Here is a 20767-nt window from a genome sequence, read left to right as displayed (position 1 = left end):
TTCTAGCCTTTGGTGTATCCTTCCGGACATTCTCCCGTATCTAAAAAACTAACGATATCAGGCATAGCATCACTACCTTGAAAGAGGGGTAGCTTCAGTTTGATGGCCCCTACGGGAACTTCTTGTATTATTTCTTTGGATAGAGCATCTGCCTCCTGATTTTTTGCTCTGGGGACATGAAATAGTTTCACTGCTTCAAACTTCTTTAGAAGGTCCTTAACTTGGCGTAGTAAAACCTGATTCTTAAAAACCCAGGTGCCATTTATCTGCCTTATCAAAATCAAAGCATCGCCAAAGACATTTAGGCGCTGAATTTCTTGTAAAATACATTGTTCCAACCCAAGAATTAGGGCTGCATATTCCGATTCATTGTTGGAGTGGGAGTGTAATAACTGCCCAATGGAGAACATTCTTTCTTATTGTTCATTGAAAATGACTATGCCTGCTGCAGACTGATCCATTGTTCTCTTGTATGCTCCGTCAAAGAAAAGAGAGTGAGCTCTTGCTAGCCTAGGACTCTCTACCATTGGTGTTTCTTCCTTTGCTTCCGTGTTGACCTTCAGCTTCTTCTCATAATGGCGATGAGTGAGAATTCCCGCTAAACTAGCTCTGGTGGAGTTTTCTACTTGCATGGTGTAGTCAAAATCTTGTAATCTAATCAACCACTTTGAGATCCTAGATGAGACATCCATGTGTTGCATTACATATGGGAAAACCTCTTCCATTGTCAGGATTACAAAGGGTCTAGGAAAGAGATAGGAGCGAAACTTTGTGGTAGCAAACATTAGTGCCAGAACCATGTGTTCTACTTCGGTAAATCCCTTTTCTGACAGGGTCATGACATGAATAGAGAAGTAAATAGGACACATGAAAGAAGTTTTGGGGTCCTTTTTCATTAGCATGGCTCCGAGTGTATCACCTCCCACACTAGTGTTCACATAAAATGGCTCGTCCCACTTAGGAGGTGAAATAGTGGGAAGCTTATCTAGGATTTGCTTTACCTCAGTAAACTGCTGCTCATTCTCTTCACTCCATGAGAAGACATCTCTCTGGGTGAGTTGTTGTAGGGGAAGGACCACTTGAGATAGAAAGTGAATGAACCTGCTTAAGTATCTTACCTTCTGAAGGAAAGAAACGAGCTGCTTAGTGGTGGTGGGGGACGACAAAGATACCAGGGCTTGAATCTTGCTAGGGTCAGCCTCGATCCCTTTTGCTGAAATTACATGACCAAGGAGAGTGACTTTGCTTTCACCAATGTGACACTTATCCACGTTGAGCTGGCCACCCAAGGTTTGCAGCCTGGTTAAGCCATCATAGACTTTGCTTAAATGAAGGGCTCGTGAACTATAGATGCAAAAATCATCTATGAAGACCCGTACTGATGTTCCAAAGTAGGGTTGGAAAACAAAAGTCACATAGCACTGAAATGTGGCTGGGGCGTTAGTGAGGCCAAACGGCATCACTCTGTAGGCAAAACATCCCCAAGGTGTGATGAAGGTTGTCTTCTTCTGATCTTCCTCCGCAATGCTAATCTGGAAGTATCGTGAGTAGCCATCACACACTGTGTATCGCCCGTGACCTGCCACCTCATTGAGTATTTCATCCTGGAATGGCAGGGGAAAGTGATCCCTCTTCGTGGCTGCATTGAGAGGTTTATAATCCACACAGACTCTCCTATTGGATTACTCCAAGTCTTCTGAGCTTTTGTACCATGGGTTTACCGCCTTCCTTGAGTTTTATGCGGTGTTGCACTAATGTAATTCCTGTGATCTTATCATAGCCATCAATGGAAAAAAGTAGTGAAGTTATCTAGCATGGAGACGTACTCCTTCCTTTATTCATTGGTTAACTCATTTGAGAGAATTTTTTGTAACTTACCTGCATCCTCCAAGGACTGCATACCTAATGATCCCTCTTGGTTTGTCGGGGGTGTTTCAGATTGTGTCAATCTATTTGGGTCTTAAAGAATGTCCCCCATCACTTCGATGCTACTGTCACTTCCATCGGTGGTGGTCGTCTCTTCTCCTGAGGTAGACGAATAGTTGCTGGTGGACTCGTCTTCTGAAGCCTCCAAGATCATGTTGCGCTGCTTTCAAGTCCTCATGTCTGTTAACCTACGATGGTTAACGGCACTTTACCATAAAGATCTATGCCATATTTACTGCTTTTAGTAAGTGACGGTGATACCAGGATGTGGATGTGATGCTAAAGATGCAGATGAATGAAGATCATTGGAAGATGTGTAGAAGAGAAGGATCGGATGCAACAGAAGGAGTTACGGTCATCAACAACGGCCACTTTTGTGTTATGACATTTCCCGTCAAAAAGCCGCAAGAGCGGATTGTAATTATGTATTGGGCTCTACGGGAGTTCCAACTGGTAATATTGGTGCTAATCATAGAAGCCTAGGCAGTGTAGACATCAGATAAGTGAGTCTGGCCATTTGGGCGCCCGGCCATTTCTAAAAATCCTAGGAAGTATATATGTCAAATGCACCAATGTGAAGGGCACTTTTCAAAGTCACAACTAAGAGAGATCTACTTTAGAGAGAGCAAGCTCTTGGCTATGGAGTTGTGAAGAAGGAGATGGCTATGGAGTCAAGTTCTCTACACGCGTGCCTTGGCGTATTCGGCGTCGGCACTAGCTAAACTCTAACCCCTTCTCTCTCACCTACGCATTGATGCAATCCCTGCTTAATTAATACATGATTCATGGCTGATTTCGTGTGTTAATTACTCTCTTTTAGTCAAGTTCCCTCTCTTGTCAAGCATGCTTATGTGTGTGTAGATCGGTGTAGTCCGTGTGTGTCCGTGTGGGGCTTGGCTATGCTTGTTTATGCGCATGTATGTGCTTGATTATAGTGAAAGGTTAGTGATTTATTAGTGAGCTATGAGCATGATTAAGCTCTTGTGTGTGCGAGATTAGACCGAATGTTAGAGAAGTAGTGTGCTAGCTAGTAGTTCTCCTTGTCATTAGCTCTCCAATTAGCTAGATTTCTCATCCTAATCCTCTATGTGGCACGCACAAGCGTCTGTTGTGTGTTTCCATGCCCTAGCCGGGTCATACTCTTCTCGGTTTGACAAATTATGTTGGTGCAATCCACTATACTATGGCGCATGCCAACATTGATGCCGTTGCTAGGGACGAATGCCTAAGCTAGAGGTGCCATTGGAGTGATTAGAGGAGGTTAATCCCTCTTAATTCCTCACTAATTTCTTGAATTTGGGTTATGTGTGTCGCTAATTGGAGGCAAATTAGTAAGTTTGTGACTTAAATTTGCAAAGATTGAGGCTTGCATTACACAAAAAATCCCCACACATTGATTTCCATCACTAATTTCACCTCTCGAAATCACTAATTTTTGCTAATTTTCACTAACTTTGAGGTTAATTTCCCGTTGATTGATTAATGTTTTTTGTGCTACACACAAGTAGGAAGCTAGTTGGGGGTGTTGACAACATTCTTATGTAGTCCACACACTCTAATTACACTCCAAATGCGCGCAATGAGTGGTCGAAATCATTGACTAATCACTAATTTTTGATAACTTCGATCACTAATTTCTCATAAATTAGTTGTTGTTTTTTGTGCTACACACAAGTGGAAATCCAATTGGAGAGGTGGACAACACTCTTACGTGGTGCACACACTCTAATTGCATTTCAATTGATCGCAAGGAGTAGCCAAAATTCACCAATTAGTTACTAATTTTCACTAATTTCCACAAAAAAAAATAATTGGGCATTTTGATGGGAGTTGATTCTAGTCATCAATTGGATGTATGCCCATTGCAATAGTGTGTTTAATTTTGTGCAAATTGATGCTACACATTGATTTTTATGACTTGTGTTTGTAGGTAAAACGGTGGTGCAGTTGCCTACACACACACAAAGGTGTAATCGTCAGTTGGATCTAGAAATTTGATGCAATTCGATGTGCAAAGTGAGTGATTTTGAGCATTCTAATCGCTGAAATTTGCAGGTTTTTGGTGCAAGATTTATGTGCAGGTTTATGCCCGTCTATGTGTAGACGGTGGTGCTAGTGTTGCACACAAATTGTTGTGAATTGGTGGAAATTTTGATGCCAATTGCTGATGTAAAACCATTGTTGGTTTATGGATTTGGTGTTTTATGGTTATGGTTTTTCGATTGCCAAAATAGCGCCGTTATGCTGCCGAAAATTGGGGAAAATTTGATGTGTATGCACTATGTGTAGAATTTGATGCAAAGAGTGTGTTTTTGGTTGATCGATTGTGATTGATTGGAGGTTTGTTGAAATCAAAACGCTGATTTGAATGTATTCCATTGATGTGCAGAAGTTGCTAATTTTTGCACTAATTTTTGTGTAATTTTTAGGTTGATTGTGGGTAGAAAACGCTATTTTTAAGTGCCCGTGAATTCTATTTGATGCAATGCCAGATTATGAATTGATGATTTGATGCATGTGTTTGCATGATCACGCCGCTCAAGAAGTGCATAAATTATTGGAAATTTTTAGAATTTTTTTGGCTAATTTTCAATAATTCTTGGTAGTTTTTTGGCAATTTTTTGCTGATTATTTGCCTAAAATTTTCTTAAAATTAGTTAGAAATTAAAAATTAGGAATAATTTTTGCATCTTATTTGCGCCGAAATGTGCACGATGACTTCGTGAGCGCCTGTGATTTTTTTGGCTATTTTTAGCAATTTTTACGGTATTTTTAGGCCTCGTGGCTAATTTTTACCGTCGGCTCGCAATTGTCATCTCGCATGCACACACGCGCACATACCCTTCCCGCTCACATTCGTTCAGGTCGTCACGGCCATGTTATCGCCTTGTATAGTGGTTTTTCCCGCCTGCCTATGTGCCCGCATGCCTCCGCGCCTGCTCCTGCTGAAAAACCACGTGTGAAAGCCTCTTTTGTATTTTTTTGATTTTTTCCTTTTTTATCGTTATATTTATTTTTAAATTTTTTAAATTTTATTTGATTTATTATGTATATATATATGTATATATTAAATTAAATTTATTATTTTATTATTTGGCTATATATATTATTAAAAATAAAAAAACAAAAAAAAACGAAAACGTGCCACCTTAACTCTCTCTGCCGCCGGGAAGCTCTCGCCGCAATTTGCGCCTCCAGTTCCTACACGCCATCACGGGCCATACTCTGAACAGCTTGGCGGCAAGTCCACGCGCTGCGGGTAATACTTTATACGCATCCTCGCGGACCAAACCTCATGCCCTGCAAGCTTTATACGCGTTGCGGCCCAGGTCTCATACATCATCGCCATACTTTATACGCCAGCAGGGAAGGCTTGATACGCGCTCACTGCGCCAAGACTTTATACGCACTAGACAAAAGTCCTTGTACGCGGGCCAGGCTACCGCAGGTCGTAATACGCACTGGAGGGCAACTCATTATACGCCTTTATGCAAAGCTTTATACGCGCGGCTACCAGTCTTGAAACACGCCAGCTGCATGCTTTATACGCCTTGAGCACCACTCTTCATACGCCTTGGTAGCTGTGCAGTCTTTATACGCGAGCAGGTCGCCAACACTTTATATGCTGATGCTGCAAACCTTACTGACGCTGGCACAGTACATTATATGCTTAGACAACGGCCAATCTTTATACCCGAGCAGGTCACGGTCCTACTTGATACGAGCTATTGACAAGTCTTTGTACGCCTAGGTGGCGGCAACACTTTATACACTGTGTTGATGGCAGGCAGGCTTTATATGCTATCGCGGCAAAGAACTTATATGCCTTCACTACAAGACCTTATACGCCTTGACTGCTGCAAGACTTTATACGCCATCAGGCAAGACTTCACACTGTGCGCCTTGACAGCAAGTCTTTATATGCTATCGCGGAGCTGAGCCAGCCCTGCTTAGTACGCGCTGACCACGGCAAGATTCCCCGTGCTTTTTGAGTTGGTAGTAGTGGACCCCACATAGCAAACTACATTGAAGAAATCGAGCGACTAGAAGAGCGCACACTACGAATGGGTGACATAGAGCAAGTGACTGCAGTGATGACACACCAGTAATCCATGATCACTTAGAGAACTTCTTAGGGGATTTCAAAGCAGGCTATACCTAGAGCAATGAGCATCGACCTTGTAGGAGAACCCCTCTAGCTGACCACATAGTCACACCTTGTTGAATTGATTGGGAACCCACAGTGACGACATTCATTGATGCTTTCCTACCAGTTTTGAGGCACAATTGACAGTGTTAGGAATGTGCTGTGAGCATAAGTGGGCATGTGGCCACAATTGAGACGAATTGAGAGACCGTGTCTTGCAATTTCATGACCTGCCACACAGAGCATACCCTCATCATACTTTTCAAGCTAGATATCCAATTTGAAGACATTATTTGGCACCAAGAGTCTCAGTCATACTGGCAAGCTGCTCTAAACTAGATCATCGACTCTGGTCATTTGGAATTTGCTCCAAGCAATTAATTGCATATCACTAGATTCTTTGCGAGCACTGTATAGAGGGTGTAAAGATCTTGGAGTATACACTGTGATAAAGAGTCAGTAATAGACAGCCTCTTCCTTGCCGTTCGGGGCTACTTCAGCAAGCATTAAGGACCATTATTGATGCACTTTAGTGTGCATATTTTTGGCCACTTACAGGAGCATTTTTGGCAGCACCGATTATACATATTGCATTGAGAGTTTCGACTCTATAAAATCGCTCATCTAGGCCGGGACAAGGGCATAGGGTTGGAAAGCTGTGCTTGTGGGATATACTCTGGGCTTGTATTTCCGTGCGTTTGGATCACATTGCCGGTTGTATAGTACACTGCGTGCACATCATACATCAGAGAAACCTATTACATCCATTGCATCGACTAGTGAGCGCCATTTGAGACATTGTTACCTAAGAAATTGAGTGCCTACAAGAAGGCCTAGCGAGTTATTTATTGACAAAATCATCAGCCGTATCTAGTTCTAGACTTGGTCTCGACTTCTAGATCCCTCAGTCCAGATCTAATTGGCATTCATAAGTGAACACACTTGCAAGCCTCTGAGCAGAGTAAAATCAAAGTACACGATAGAAATTTGGCAATTAGGCCACCGCTTAGACTCAACCCAAGCACTGAATTTGACCGCTTAAGATGACCTAGAGCTGACACGAGTGCATGTAAGCTATTCATCATCGAAAAGTTGAAAATTGGAATCGGATTCGGTCTTTAGGCCTTCTAATTGATCATTAACACTAGAATGGTAACAGGACACTTTTATGTCCTTGGACACTTTTGTGTCCTATTAAGTGACCATTTTGCTTGAATTATTTGAGGAGTATGAAAATGAATTTCTAGGTGCTATATATCCACAAAGTTGCCTTATGAGCTGAAAAAAACTTAGCATTTTTTTTTGAGTATCAATCTCACCATTAACCTTACTCTTGCACAACATTTTTGAACCTAAACTATGTGAAGAAACGGATCCTGTTTTTGGTTTTTTTTTCAATTTTTGGCAACTATGCCACTCTAAACTTCATGTTTGTGAGGTTTAGATGGCTTTCTTGATGTCCAAATTCAATTTTGATTGTGTAAGTGTAATGTATAACATAAAGATAATCTTCCTTGAGTTTTGGGGGACCTAATATGCTATATAGCATAGTATATGATGATGGTTGAGTTTTTGATTGCTGAAGAATACGATACATTTTAGAGTAGCAAGTATAACTTTCTCAATATTGCTAGTTTCTTAGGCCAATTGTGTGTATTTTGTAGGTAGTAAACATATCCAATCATATACTACAAACTTGGCTAGATATTGAGTAGTTTATATGGGTTTCTAGAGGTCATAACGCTAAACCCAGTTTTTTCATGTTTGCTTTATTTAGCACTTTATCATTGCCCCCAAGGTTTCAATTGTAAGAGATCCATTATCCTTTTGACATGCTCCATGGCTCCTTTTGAGTCCATAGGCCCAAAGGGAACTAAGAAAAAATGTATATAGTATCTGCATTGAGCTTGACTATAGAAACTTTGATGATAGGCCCGCAGAATGGCAAAAATGCAACTTTTTTGTACCTATTTTTTTTCCCAAAAAAAAATTAGTGAGGTAAAAGCAACCGTATGTTTTGGTCACCAACCCATTGAAGTTAATGGGGCATTTTATCTCATGTCCTACAAAAATCTCCACTCTTATTTATATGCAATCAACCGTAAGAAATTGCTGTTTTGGGCAAAATGCACTGGTCCATCAACTTTGGAGGCTTGTAGTGACCAAGGGATGAGAAAAATTACAAGTTTCTCATTTTTTCCATATGTAGTAGTTATTTGAACTAGAAGCTCATTAAAGGATTTTTCAAAATGAGTGGATCTACTATGGCTTTGGAAATTTTTCCCAAAACCCTGAAAGGACACTTTTATGTCCTGTTAGGTTACCATTCTAGTGTTAAGGGCTGCTAATACTAGCAGATTGAAATTATAGATTGGGAAAACCACTGGTCACCCGCAGGACGGTGTAAAATCAAACTGGGGCTTAGTGTAAAAATTGTGAGTCCATAGACGAATTGGGTAGCAGTAAGACCATACACAAGGACCCTTGATTTTGCAACAACAATCGCAAGTTTTGGAGAACTTTAATGCAAGGTTTTAGCTAGCAAATCAATATACGTTGTGCAAAATTCTTTGGTGCTAGCTTGAGTCTAGTTCATTTAAAAGTGAACTTGAGAGTCATCTCCGAGCTCAAGGCACAAGTGTGGCTGTCAACAGTCAATCAAAAACTGAGTAATCATTGTGAAAACGGTTGTTTGGCTATTAGATTTTTGCAGATTGAATGCTAAAGAAATATAGGTTAGTAAAACCCAAGAATCGCTACGAGGGGACCAGTCGTTGCAGTATAGTGGTAAGAGGCATAACTTATCACAGTGCTCACAAAGATCAAGGCCTGCGACAAAACTCTAGGCAAGGCAAGCAGTCAGACAAGTTAGTTACGGCCTTGGCAACCAATTAAGCGAGGAAATTCAAGAGTACGGGCAAAGACCAATCCAAAAAGCTCAAGAATTAAAGTCATCCACAAAAACAGAGCAGATCAAGAGAAAAATACTGACATAGAGACACCATCTCAACAAGAGTCAAAACGAACGCAATGGAATCTAACAAGAGTCAACCTAGTAGAGACGAAGCTTCAAGTACAGCCACAGAAGTTACCAGAGACCAAATTTGGATCTATTTAATTGGCCATTACAGAGGATTGCCATGCTATGAGGATGTAAATCGGAATTTATACATCAAGACAAAGAAAGATATGGAAGAAACTCAGACAAGTCAATATGCAGAGGTGGAAATAGCCAAAAATACACTGCACCCACATCCAGATTTGATGGAAGATTGTTTGGGATCAATTTACATGAGGCACAGAAAAGACATCGACAATGAAATAGACATGTTGTACAAAGATCAACTTACAGATTACTACATATATCCTCCAAGCATTCTTCTGTACAAAGCACAAGATGGGAGACGGAAAATTTGTACCCTCTATGCAGATGAGGATGGTCACTACTACAGAGCTGTCACAAATATGAAGTTCCTTTAGAGAATAACCAATATTTTGTAGCTGAAATATTTGGACCAAGAGGAGAAGACTACAAATCCAAAGGTGGTAATGTTTATCATCTAGTTATGGCTCTACCTCTTGCTACAAACAGGGAGGGGATAACCCCTACAAATGTTATTGCACAAACAAGTGTCACACCACAAGGCACAACACAAGTCTCGTGCACTGCACCAACACAAGGCATAACACAAACACATCAAATTGCACAAACAGAAATTACATCGGAAGTATCAACTATCGAGATAGCACAACTTCGGAAAGATCTAGCTCGGTCTGAAGAGCTACTTAACATAGCACAAGAAGTCATATCATCAGGCATTAAACAGATGCCATCATCAAATATGGAACCCTCTCAGATGGGGGGAGTTCAAATTCAACAAAGAGACCATAGCTCTTTAAAAGTCGGATTAAGAAGTACAGCTTTGCAATAAGTCGCGTCCTATTCAGAAGTCCCATTGAAGTTTCAAGAAGCATTGAAGGATGCTGACCCTAAAGAAGGCCCACCAGAAATTCACAATGCCCAATGGGAAAGGTCGAGCAAGCTACGTACGGTTGAATTGTATCAACAAGATGTGGGCTTATACCAGTTTCTTGATCTTGGGAAAGAAGTTACATACTACAAATGCTTAGATCCCAGACCTTGAGAGTTAAGCAAAGAGAAAAGGTTTACATTTGTGAACCCAACAGGTCAAGACATCATGGTGGTTGATAAATACGGTAGGTACTATAAAATAGCCGATGTGAAAAATACGAGTGAGTTTACCATCATGGGGCTCAGTGTAAGTCACATACTTAAACCCAATCCAACAACACCATCCACGGAAACGGAAAGGAAAGATTCGGGTCAATCTTTGCCCTCAGTGCAAACCTCGAAGAAATCAACTCGTCAACATAGCCCTAAGTCTATGCCGAAGCCCCAAGTCAAAGACCAGATGCTGATGGGGAAATTAGCATTACAACTGCTAGAAGGCATGGATAGTGAGTTGATCTTGTATACAAGCAAAAATGGAAGCTGTTTTCAGCTTCTCAAGGACAAGATAATTGTAGAAAAAGATACAAAACCAGTGGATACACCTAAATCAATGGTAATCTACAGGTGCATGCATGTGAAAGAGATGTCTTATCTATATCTAGATGCCATAGGAAACCACTATCAGCAATATTATGGAGAGCTTCCTTGTCCAAATAATACAAATGTTGAGATAGATGTGTATTGCAACCAATGATCCATTGGTCATTTAGTGAAGGACTGCGCCACAAAAATCGACCGGGAAAAGAAGAAGCAACAAGCTCAAAGCAAAGTGCAGATAGTGATATAGTAGGAAAACAGAAGCAAAAGTCTCCACCGAGGTCTCCAGAAAAGAAACAAATCTTGTCGCCAAGCACAAGAGACAGGCTCAAGACACAATTGCTTGAAGTCAAGGGCATTAACGACATTATCATAGAGAATCAAGCTCTCAAGAAAGATCAACTGAATGAAATGATCCAAAATAGCTTAAAGAACCTCAATGAGAAGACGTCAAAGCCACCAAAAGGTGATGAAGAAGAAGCTCGCAGTTCAGAGTTCATGAAGGAAAAAAGCCAAGATTTGGAAAATGGTAAGCCAACTCTAGAAGAGGTGATAGAGGTGACAGAAAATCCTAGTGCCACATCACAACTGGAAGACAAGCAGATAGAGTCAAAGTATGAAGTTGAAATTCCACAAGGAAATTCCTCCACAAAGAACTCTTTAGTGGCGGTTGAAGAAAAAGAAAACGATAAGCTACAAGAAAATGTGGATGAAGCCTTAGAACCTACAGAAGAGAGGGAAAAGACCATCTCGAAGATTGACGACCAAGGACAAGAAATGCAGGATATGAATGAATATGTTATAGAAGAGACTCTACAATAACCCATGGAGCAATGTGAACCAAAGGCCACGGTCACCATTGCATCCAAAGAAGAGAGTCAATCTCAACATCTTGCTACACAAGCTTCAGAAGATTTACACGAGACAAAGTCACCATTGAGTGAACTACAAGAGTTAGAATAGCGAGAAAAGGTAACAGAGAACTTCCAGAATCAAGAATCGACACGTCAAAATCAACAACTAGCAATGGAGACCAACAAGAAGCTTGAGATATGGGCCTTATACAAGGCTCTAGAGAAGAAGCTAGTAAGCAATTGGAACAGGCTTCAACTAGTCAAACAGAGAACTTCTAGAATCAAGAATCCACACGTCAAAATCAAAAACTAGCAATGGAGACCAACAAGAAGCTTGAGATATGGGCCTTATACAAGGCTCTAGAGAAGAATCTAGTAAGCAATTGGAACAGGCTTCAACTAGTCAAACAACAAAGAAGTTCAACATACAACAGGATGACAAAGTTTCCAAGACACAAAGATCAAAGACTAGTACAGGAAACAAAGAGCACATCAGTTACCTGGTAGCCAACAAGAAGATTAATTTCTCATTGGAGGCACATGAAAAACTGAAGTTCAAATTCACAGCAGAGATAGATTACACTCCCACGATAAATGTCATGTCTTATGAGCTGTGGTTACTTCTAGATAAGCCAGAACTGTATGAAATTCAGGTACAGGTTTCCATTTCACATGGAATTGAGGTCATAAGTTTAGGTATTGCAGAAGCTACCCTTAAACTACAAGCAAAGGCAATGAAAGACAAATTCCTAGTGGTGGATTCTTTGAAAATGAGTACAGATTTAATTTTGTCCAAGCAATGGGCAAAAATATTGGCAGACAAACCTGAATCTTCAATTATAATCATCACGACTAGACCTCACGAACGCCATCCAATGCCTGCTTGAACATTATTGGCTACTGAGAAAGGAAAAGCGAAAGTCAGCACACAAATGTCCTACCAAAAAAAGTCTTCTCTTCAGTTAAAGTCTTTAGCCCAACCCATTGAGATTCAAGATAAAGCTTCTACATCAACTACCAATACGTTTCCACATCCAAAGCCGACTCCAAAGAAAGTCTTTCAACTGAAATACCCTACACTGCGAAATCATCGTCGACAAAAGTCTTCAAAGGTCTACGTTGAAGCTGAAGAAATCAAAGTAAAGGACCCCATATGGGTAGAGGATCCTAGCCAACAGCAGAAAGGTACACAAATGGGATGGATAGCCTCCCAATACAGCTTGGTAGAGCAAGGCTATTATGAAGGTCAGAAGCAAATTTGGTTACCGAAACCAAAGATCTCAGCTTATGCAGAGGATATTGGATTCAACAAGTGCCCACAAAGGCAACAAAGCTCATATTCATATCGCCAAAGGAGACCAACAACCAAGGCTCGACAAAAGTACACAGGGAATTTCAAATCCAACTGGCCTTCACAACAACCTGGGACTTCATCAGTACACAATACCACAAATGGCACTCTTGTACATCTCAAAACGACATCACAAACAATATGCCATCTACAGTTCTTCAAGCACAAGGTTACTATAAAGGGAATTGGAGAATCTCGTTACCAAAGATACCAAGTCCAGATTCTTCAATCAAAAGAATTCAGCATGAAGGCAAAATCAAGGACAATGTTCCAGTCAAGGCAAAGGATATCTGCAAAAATATGCTAATTACAGGATGCAGATACAAATGGGTGCCAAAAGAGCAACACATCCCGAAGAAGATTGCAGTCATCTCCAACTCTCAGAAAATATCAAGCCATTCTACAAATAGTGTTACAGCGAATGGAGCAAGCCAATCTTCTCAACCAAAGGATCAACAACAACAACAAAAAGAAATTTTGACAACTAAGGTCAGCCAAATATGGCAAAAGAAAACAGTACTGCCGGTCTGGTCCTTTACAAATCCTCTCTTTGAGGATGGGAGTTCGGAAATTCAAGACCAATACTTGGTTAAGAACTCCTGAGAGTAAGTCAAGTTGCCATAAAAAGCATGGCATAAGAGTCAAGAGTCAGGCAGCTGCGCCACTAAATGAGCAAAGCATCAGACCCAAGATTCATGTCCTAATATTTTTGTGGTCTATGAGTCTAGATATTTAGACTATAGCTCAAGCTGGGAGAGTTGATCATATTCTAAGATAAAGTGCTCATGCTGAATAGGTGAGCATAAGAGTCGAAGTCTATTATTTCAATTGGTGGAGTGGCGGAGTAGTCCAAATAAAACACTCACGCACATGTACACAGTGAGTAGAGTGAAAAAACCTCGAGCATCAAAATCCCTTCTTGTGAGTAATCGTAGCTCTTGAAGTCAAATTTAATTTTGCTTCTCTAGCTACATTCACTCGTGGAAGTACCCATTCAAACTCTTCTCACACAACATATTGTTTCCCATGCATATATCTGTGCAAGCATATAGAATGTCCCATTATTGGACATTTGCATTCGGCGCGTTTTTTGCGTTCCACCCATGCACTCACCTTACAGGTACCAACAAGGACAACAACTCGCATCAACTGTGCAACAACAAAGACTCAACACTTGACGAATGCTACTTTTAATCTTCATGCACATTACATTGAGTAGCCTATATTATTAATGTACCTTACTTCACCAAAATTAAGCCACCCAGGGCCTAAGAACATTAATAATTTCTATTGCACGTATACCATTGGGAACTTTTTCCCACGTGGTTTTTACCCATTGGAATTCCGGTATAAATACCCTAATCTGGTGTAAATACATCCCTTATTTTACTTTTACTTTCCTCTTACACTCAACCAAAATTCAATTCATAGTTAAACCTCTAATTCCAAACACCATAAAGCACATCCAACCCACCCACCCTTGAACCCACCAGAATAAACACTCACTTCCGACAACAACTGTCCCACTGTGCAGCCAACTAGGAGCGCACGAAGACGTGCGCTAAAATCGGATGGGGGGAGTGTTAACCTACGATGGTTAACACAACTTTACCATAAAGATCTATGCCATATTTATTGATTCTAGTAAGTGACGGTGATACGAGGATGTGGATGTCATGCTAAAGATGCAGATGAATGAAGATCATTGGAAGATGTGGAGAAGAGAAGGATCGGATGCAACAAAAGGAGTTACGGTCATCAACGACGGCCACTTTTGTGTTATGACATTTCCCGTCAAAAAGCCGCAAGAGCGTATTGTAATTATGTATTGGGCTCTACGGGAGTTCCAACTGGTAATATTGGTGCTAATCATAGAATCCTAGGCTATGTAGACATCAGATAAGTGAGTCTGGCCATTTGGGCGCCCGGCCATTGCTAAAAATCCTAGGAAGTATATATGTCAAATGCACCAATGTGAAGGGCACTTTTCAAAGTCACAAATAAGAGAGATCTACTTTAGAGAGAGCAAGCTCTTGGCTATGGAGTTGTGAAGAAGGAGATGGCTATGGAGTCAAGTTCTCTACACGCGTGCCTTGGCATATTCGGCGTCGGCACTAGATAAACTCTAACCCCTTCTCTCTCACCTACGCATTGATGTAATCCGTGATTAATTAATACATGATTGGTGGATGATTTCGTGTGTTAATTACTCTCTTTTAATCAAGTTCCCTCTCTTGTCAAGCATGCTTATGTGTGTGTAGATCGGTGTAGTCCGTGTGGGGCTTGGCTATGCTTGTTTATGCGCGTGTATGTGCTTGATTAGTGAAAGTTTAGTGATTGATTAGTGAGCTATGAGCATGATTAAGCTCTTGTGTGTGCGAGATTAGACCGAATGGTAGAGAAGTAGTGTGCTAGCTAGTAGTTCTCCTTGTCATTAGCTCTCTAATTAGCTAGATTTCTCATCCTAATCCTCTACGTGGCACGCACAAGCGTCTGTTGTGTGTTTCCATGCCCTAGCCGGGTCATACTCTTCTCGGTTTGACAAATTATGTTGGTGCAATCCACTATACTATGGCGCACGCCAACAATGTCCTAGAATATGGACTTCCCTTTAGCGTCCTTCATATGAATCATCCCGATGCTCTAGTCTTGTTTAGCTTCCATAGCCATAAGCCAAGGCCTCCCAAGAATGATGGGGTAGCCCTCCCCTTTGTGTGGCATGACGAAGATTTCTACCTCCACTTCTGTATTAAATGCTTTTACTTTGACCGCATTTACAATGCCCACACATTTCACTCTTACATTGTTTGCCATCTTGGCTCGGCAGGGTGCCGGCCTACTTACCTCTAGACCTAGATGGTGCATCATCTTTTCACTCATGACACATATTTTCACGCCAAGTTATCTTCGGGCCCTGCATTAACACATCCTGAACTAAGTCATAGGGTTTTGCATACTCACCTAGTGAGAAGTCCACAATGTCTACCTTTCGCCACGGTTTAGTTGCTTACTTGCTAGACTCGGCCTTCCCTTTCATCTTCTCTTCTCTTTGAGATGCTTCTTTGTGCCTGGCACGCTTCACTCCCATAGCATCCACTTCTTCTACCTTCGCTTTCCCTTTGTGCTTCTCTCAAACTGATTCTTCTACCTTTTCCTTCCCTTTAGCCTCCAAGCTAATAACACTCACCGCTTCGTTCACAGCAGGTGGTGGAGGTAGTGGCGGAATGAGAGGTTGGGTGGTGGTTGCTATTGTATAGGTGGTCGAAGGATTTGGATTGGTGGGATTGGTCCTGGTTGCCTAGGTGGTGATGGTCTTGCTCTTGGCGGAGAGATCTGATTCTATCTCCCCCCTCTATTGAAATTCTGCCTCCTCGGGTGTGGGCAATAGTACATTCCATGGCCATCTTCCCCACAGTTGTAATAGTGTTACTCTTGGTTCTGCCTTTGTTTTCCTCTTCCTTGTTCTGAATTCTTGCCAAGTGCATGCCCTTGCTGCACCAGATGCACAGATAAACTCTCTAGTTGGGTGGTGATGCGACTCAGCAGGTCTTGCTACTCTTCTGATGCCTCTTGCAGTTAGGCTCTATGATTGGCTGTTGCAGTCACTGGGGTTGGTTGGGCTGAGTTTGTTTCCTCTGACTCGTGTACTCTTCCTTGCATGCGCAGATTCTTGTCTTTAAGGTGGGCTACTTCGACTGCCAACTCATATGTTGTAGGAAACCTTCCCTTCACCTTCTCTCTAAGTGGTGACCATAGACCAGCAATGAAACGGTCCTTCTTTAGGAAATTAGGAGCTCCTTCGCCTTCCTCTAGTGAGGCAACCCATGTCTCCCATAAGTCCACAAATTTGGACTTGTAGGTGGCATACTCCAGCAGACCTCCCTGCTTTAACTCTGTCAGTATAGCTGCCATAGCTTCTCTGAAAAATTCTAAGTCGTGAAGCGTCGTCATCTTTGTTGGAGACAACACAAGCAATGTCGAAATCATCCAAAAAGTCGGTAGTGAGATCCTCTCCCTTCTTTCCACTGAACGTGGGGAAAGAAACACTTGCCATGGTAGTGATTCGGGAAATTACAAACCCTTAAAAAAAAAAAAAAACATTAACAACAGTAGCGGCTCATAGCAGCTTTTTATAGCGATGGGTGGATAGGTTAAAACAGGATAAAGATAGAAACATTAAAGGAATGATGGTAATCCAATATGGGGAGAATGATAGGGTTCAGGGAATTGAGGATTTCTCCTAGTACCGCCACACTGAATAGGTATACGATCTTCTGTTGGTAGAAAACTTTCCTATCTACATAGATATTCACATGCATATGCTACAGGAATCTGAACGGGAATGTCGTCGGCCCATTTTCCATCATGCACAAAGGGTGGAATACTTACTTATACTCTTACCGTGCCAGTGTTGATGAGTCGGCACATCCACAAGAGGTCATCGCCTTTCATGGGCTCTACCTTTCCTTCGTCGCTCAGCACGTACGGGGTGATGGCCACGCGTCTGACCATTCCCAGCCTCTTGGATAATAGCAATTGCACGTAATTTCCGTAGTCGGTGTCTTGCATGAATTCTACTCCATTCAGTTGCAACTCGTTCCCAGCCCACTGGGTTTCACCCATGGTAGAAAGCTTCTTCAGGATAAGTTGTACGGGAAGAGGAGGAAGATCCTCCACTCATCTTCCAAAATAGTGGGAGCAGTAGCCGAACCACTCTTCCCTAGGACATGGTAATCTTCTTACCACTTTTTCTTCAGGATTGTCGAAGTGGATTGGTAGCACTCGCATGCGTCGTGCAAATCTATAGGCGACCTTCCATCGCTTAGCTTCGGATGACTTCCTCTTTGGCAAGCTGGGTACAACCCGGTTTTCTGAGCTTGAAGCACTTGCTTGGCCGGATGCTTCTCCCTTCAGGGTCATGTGTTTCCAGACTGGCTTAAGTTCTCCTTACCTTTGGCTCGAGCAGCCCCTTTAGGCCACTTTGGAGTTATAACTTTGACTGCAGTTTCTTTAGGGAAAAGAGGCCTCACCGTTTTCTTCCCTTCTTTGATGTGAATGACTTCTTCGCGATGAATGTTGGTGTAGACGATTTCAGCCCTTTCGCTGCCTTCGTTGTTGGCAATCATTGACAGTGTGTCTTGGTTGAAAACAGTGATGGCACTTCACCGACCTCCCACCTGATGCTCTCAATTTATGGTTAGAACGAGCAACACGAGATGGAGAATGTACCTCTTGAATACTGACGACACTGCAGCCTGGCAGCAGTACTTCAATGAAGGCGACTAGTGCCTCCTTCGTCTCCTCTTCTTCTGTCCTCCAGTTAGAAAATTCCTTCAGCCATTCGTCCATGATTGATAGTGGGCGTCACTTTCAGCATTGTAAACCGAAGGGTCTTGGAAAGCCCTCCTCCGTGGGGGCACCAAATGACAGGAGCAAAGCGAACCTTGAACCATGATGGCCTCTACAATGCCGGGGGGCCGAATGGCGTGCCTCGAGCCTGTCGGTAAAGTGAACAGGGGGCACCACCTAGCTTTTAGCGGCTAGGATCCAAACCACGATGATATGAACACCGCAAACTTACACACGAAGGGGGAGAGAGAGAGAGAGAGAGAGAGAGAGAGAGAGAGAGAGAGAGAGAGAGAGAGAGAGAGAGAGAGAGAGAGAGAGAGAGAGAGAGAGTATTTTCAAATGATGAAAACCCTCGAGGGTGTGAGGGAGAATTACTTCTGCAGTATTTAAAAATGGCACACCGTAGTGGTAGAGAGGTACGAAGAAAAGAGGATGGGAAGAGATAGGGTAGAGAGAGGATATAGTGGGGGAGGATGTGGTGAGGGAGAGAGGAGTGGAATAAGAGAGATAGGGAGTTGGAAAGGTGATACTTGCCCTAAGGCCCGCCGTAGCTAATTCTAAGAGAGAGGGAGAGATCAAGGTGTAGATAAGGGGGGGGGGGACGTGAGGACGAGAGGAGGTGGGGGTACGGCCTGCCGGAGTGTGGACACAGAGAGAGAGAGAGAGAGAGAGAGAGAGAGAGAGAGAGAGAGAGAGAGAGAGAGAGAGAGAGAGAGAGAGAGAATGTTTGGGAGAGAGAGGGGGGATACTATCTATGGCGGCCCGCAGGGGCTGGAGTGTGGACAAAGATACCAAAGGCACCTACTGGGTCAGATGATGCAGCAGTAGAGTAGGAGAGGGAGAATATGGGCGGGGCCGGGTAGTAGGAGAGAGAGAGAGAGATCGTCTTGTGGTGATAATGGAGGGGTGTGGCCGAACTGGCGGCGCCCTACCGGTGGTTAAATGGGGGGGGGGGGGGGGGGGGGGTATGGTGAATGGTAAGGACCCTTATTTGGTTGTTTTTTTTTTCTTCGGTAACAAACCTTCCCTTCCTTAGGGTGTGGTTCTCGCGGGCATTGTTTCAAAAGCCTCCATCAGTGTCAATGCAAGGAACTTGCCGATACACTGTGTGCGAGCCACAAATGGCTCCAAGCACACAACAAGCCTAAACTAATAAGCTCAAAGATGGCGATGGTGTGTCACTCACCACTCTACGCTTGCTGTCGTGGAGGATTCCTCGCCACAAAGAAGAGGGAGACGCCACTACGCCGCGCTCAACCGCCTCGCCGCTCTCGTACTGCCACAATGCTCGATCGCACACTCTCTCTCTCTCTCTCATGCATACACACACAGACAAGGAGATGAAGAAGAAGAAGATGGAGATGGTGCAAGAGCACTCTTCAATTGCACAAATGAGAGATTGAGTGAATTTTAGGTTTAAGTGACTTTTATATGAGCTTGCCCCATTCACACTTGGGTGCCCATGCTTAGCCAACTAATCCATTGAATGTTCCAGTTAGAGTGCGCCTCTTATCGGCGATCACTCTTACCCTTTTCCTATTGGACCGACAAGCCCGGTAGATGACTCTACCAAATAAATAATACAGCGGCCGTCGTAGGTGATAGGAATGTGCGTGAGGGTTAACATGCCTCCCTTCCTGATGTAGATTTCTTCCTCGAAAGCTATTGAGTTGAAGCTCGTTCATTGAGGTGGAAGAGCATTTGAGATGAATGTCCTTAGCCTTCTTCAGTCACTGCAAAATCAAACAACATTGGCACAATAATTGCATTCTCATATACAATTAAAAAGCATATGCAGTTGTAGGCATACAATTTTATTGGTAGCATAATTCTAAACCATTTGTCAGCAATAAACATTAAATTACAATATAATCAAATGCATAAACACTTGGGAAGGTAAAAACTAAACAAGTTCGGGGTCGCTAATTTAACGGTCGAAAGGCACTAAAGATCGACATTAATACCATGGGTAAGCTTCTTAATTTTCTTTGATCAATTAAGTTGTTTAATCACGAGAGCCAAGTATTTCATGTCCCAAGGCTGATTAGAGGCTATACCTAGAAAACCTTGTAGTTAAGCTACAATAAAAGGAATTTCTCATGAAATCATCGCCTAACTAATTACCTTTTCTTTGACCCCCCAAAGTCTTTTCACAGTGATTCAATTTTGATGTGTGTGCTTATTTTGTATGCCTTGGGTTTTTTGTTTTTCAAGAAAAAGCGCAACACTACATAAAACTCAAGGAAGGCAGTAAACCCGTAGTGCAGAAGCTCAGAAGACTTGGAGTAATCCAACAGGAGGCACTACTTATGGAAGTGAGAAGTTTGCTACAAGCAGTTTTCATCTACCCTGTCAAAGACTCAGAGTGGGTCTCCCCGCTTGTAGTCAGAAAAAAAAAATGGTAAGTGGAGAGTCTGTGTGGACTATAAACCTCTCAATTCAGCCACGAAAAAGGATCACTTTCCCCTCCCATTCCAGGATGAAATACTCAATGAAGTGGCGAGTCACGAACGATACACAGTGTGCGATGCCTTCTCAGGATACTTCCAGATTAGCATTGCGGAAGAAGA

This window comes from Adiantum capillus-veneris, chromosome 10 (assembly GCF_014529385.1).
Source record: "Adiantum capillus-veneris isolate H3 chromosome 10, ASM1452938v2, whole genome shotgun sequence".
NCBI classification, from domain to species: Eukaryota; Viridiplantae; Streptophyta; class Polypodiopsida; order Polypodiales; family Pteridaceae; genus Adiantum; species Adiantum capillus-veneris.
Note: the sequence above shows the minus strand (reverse complement) of the source record.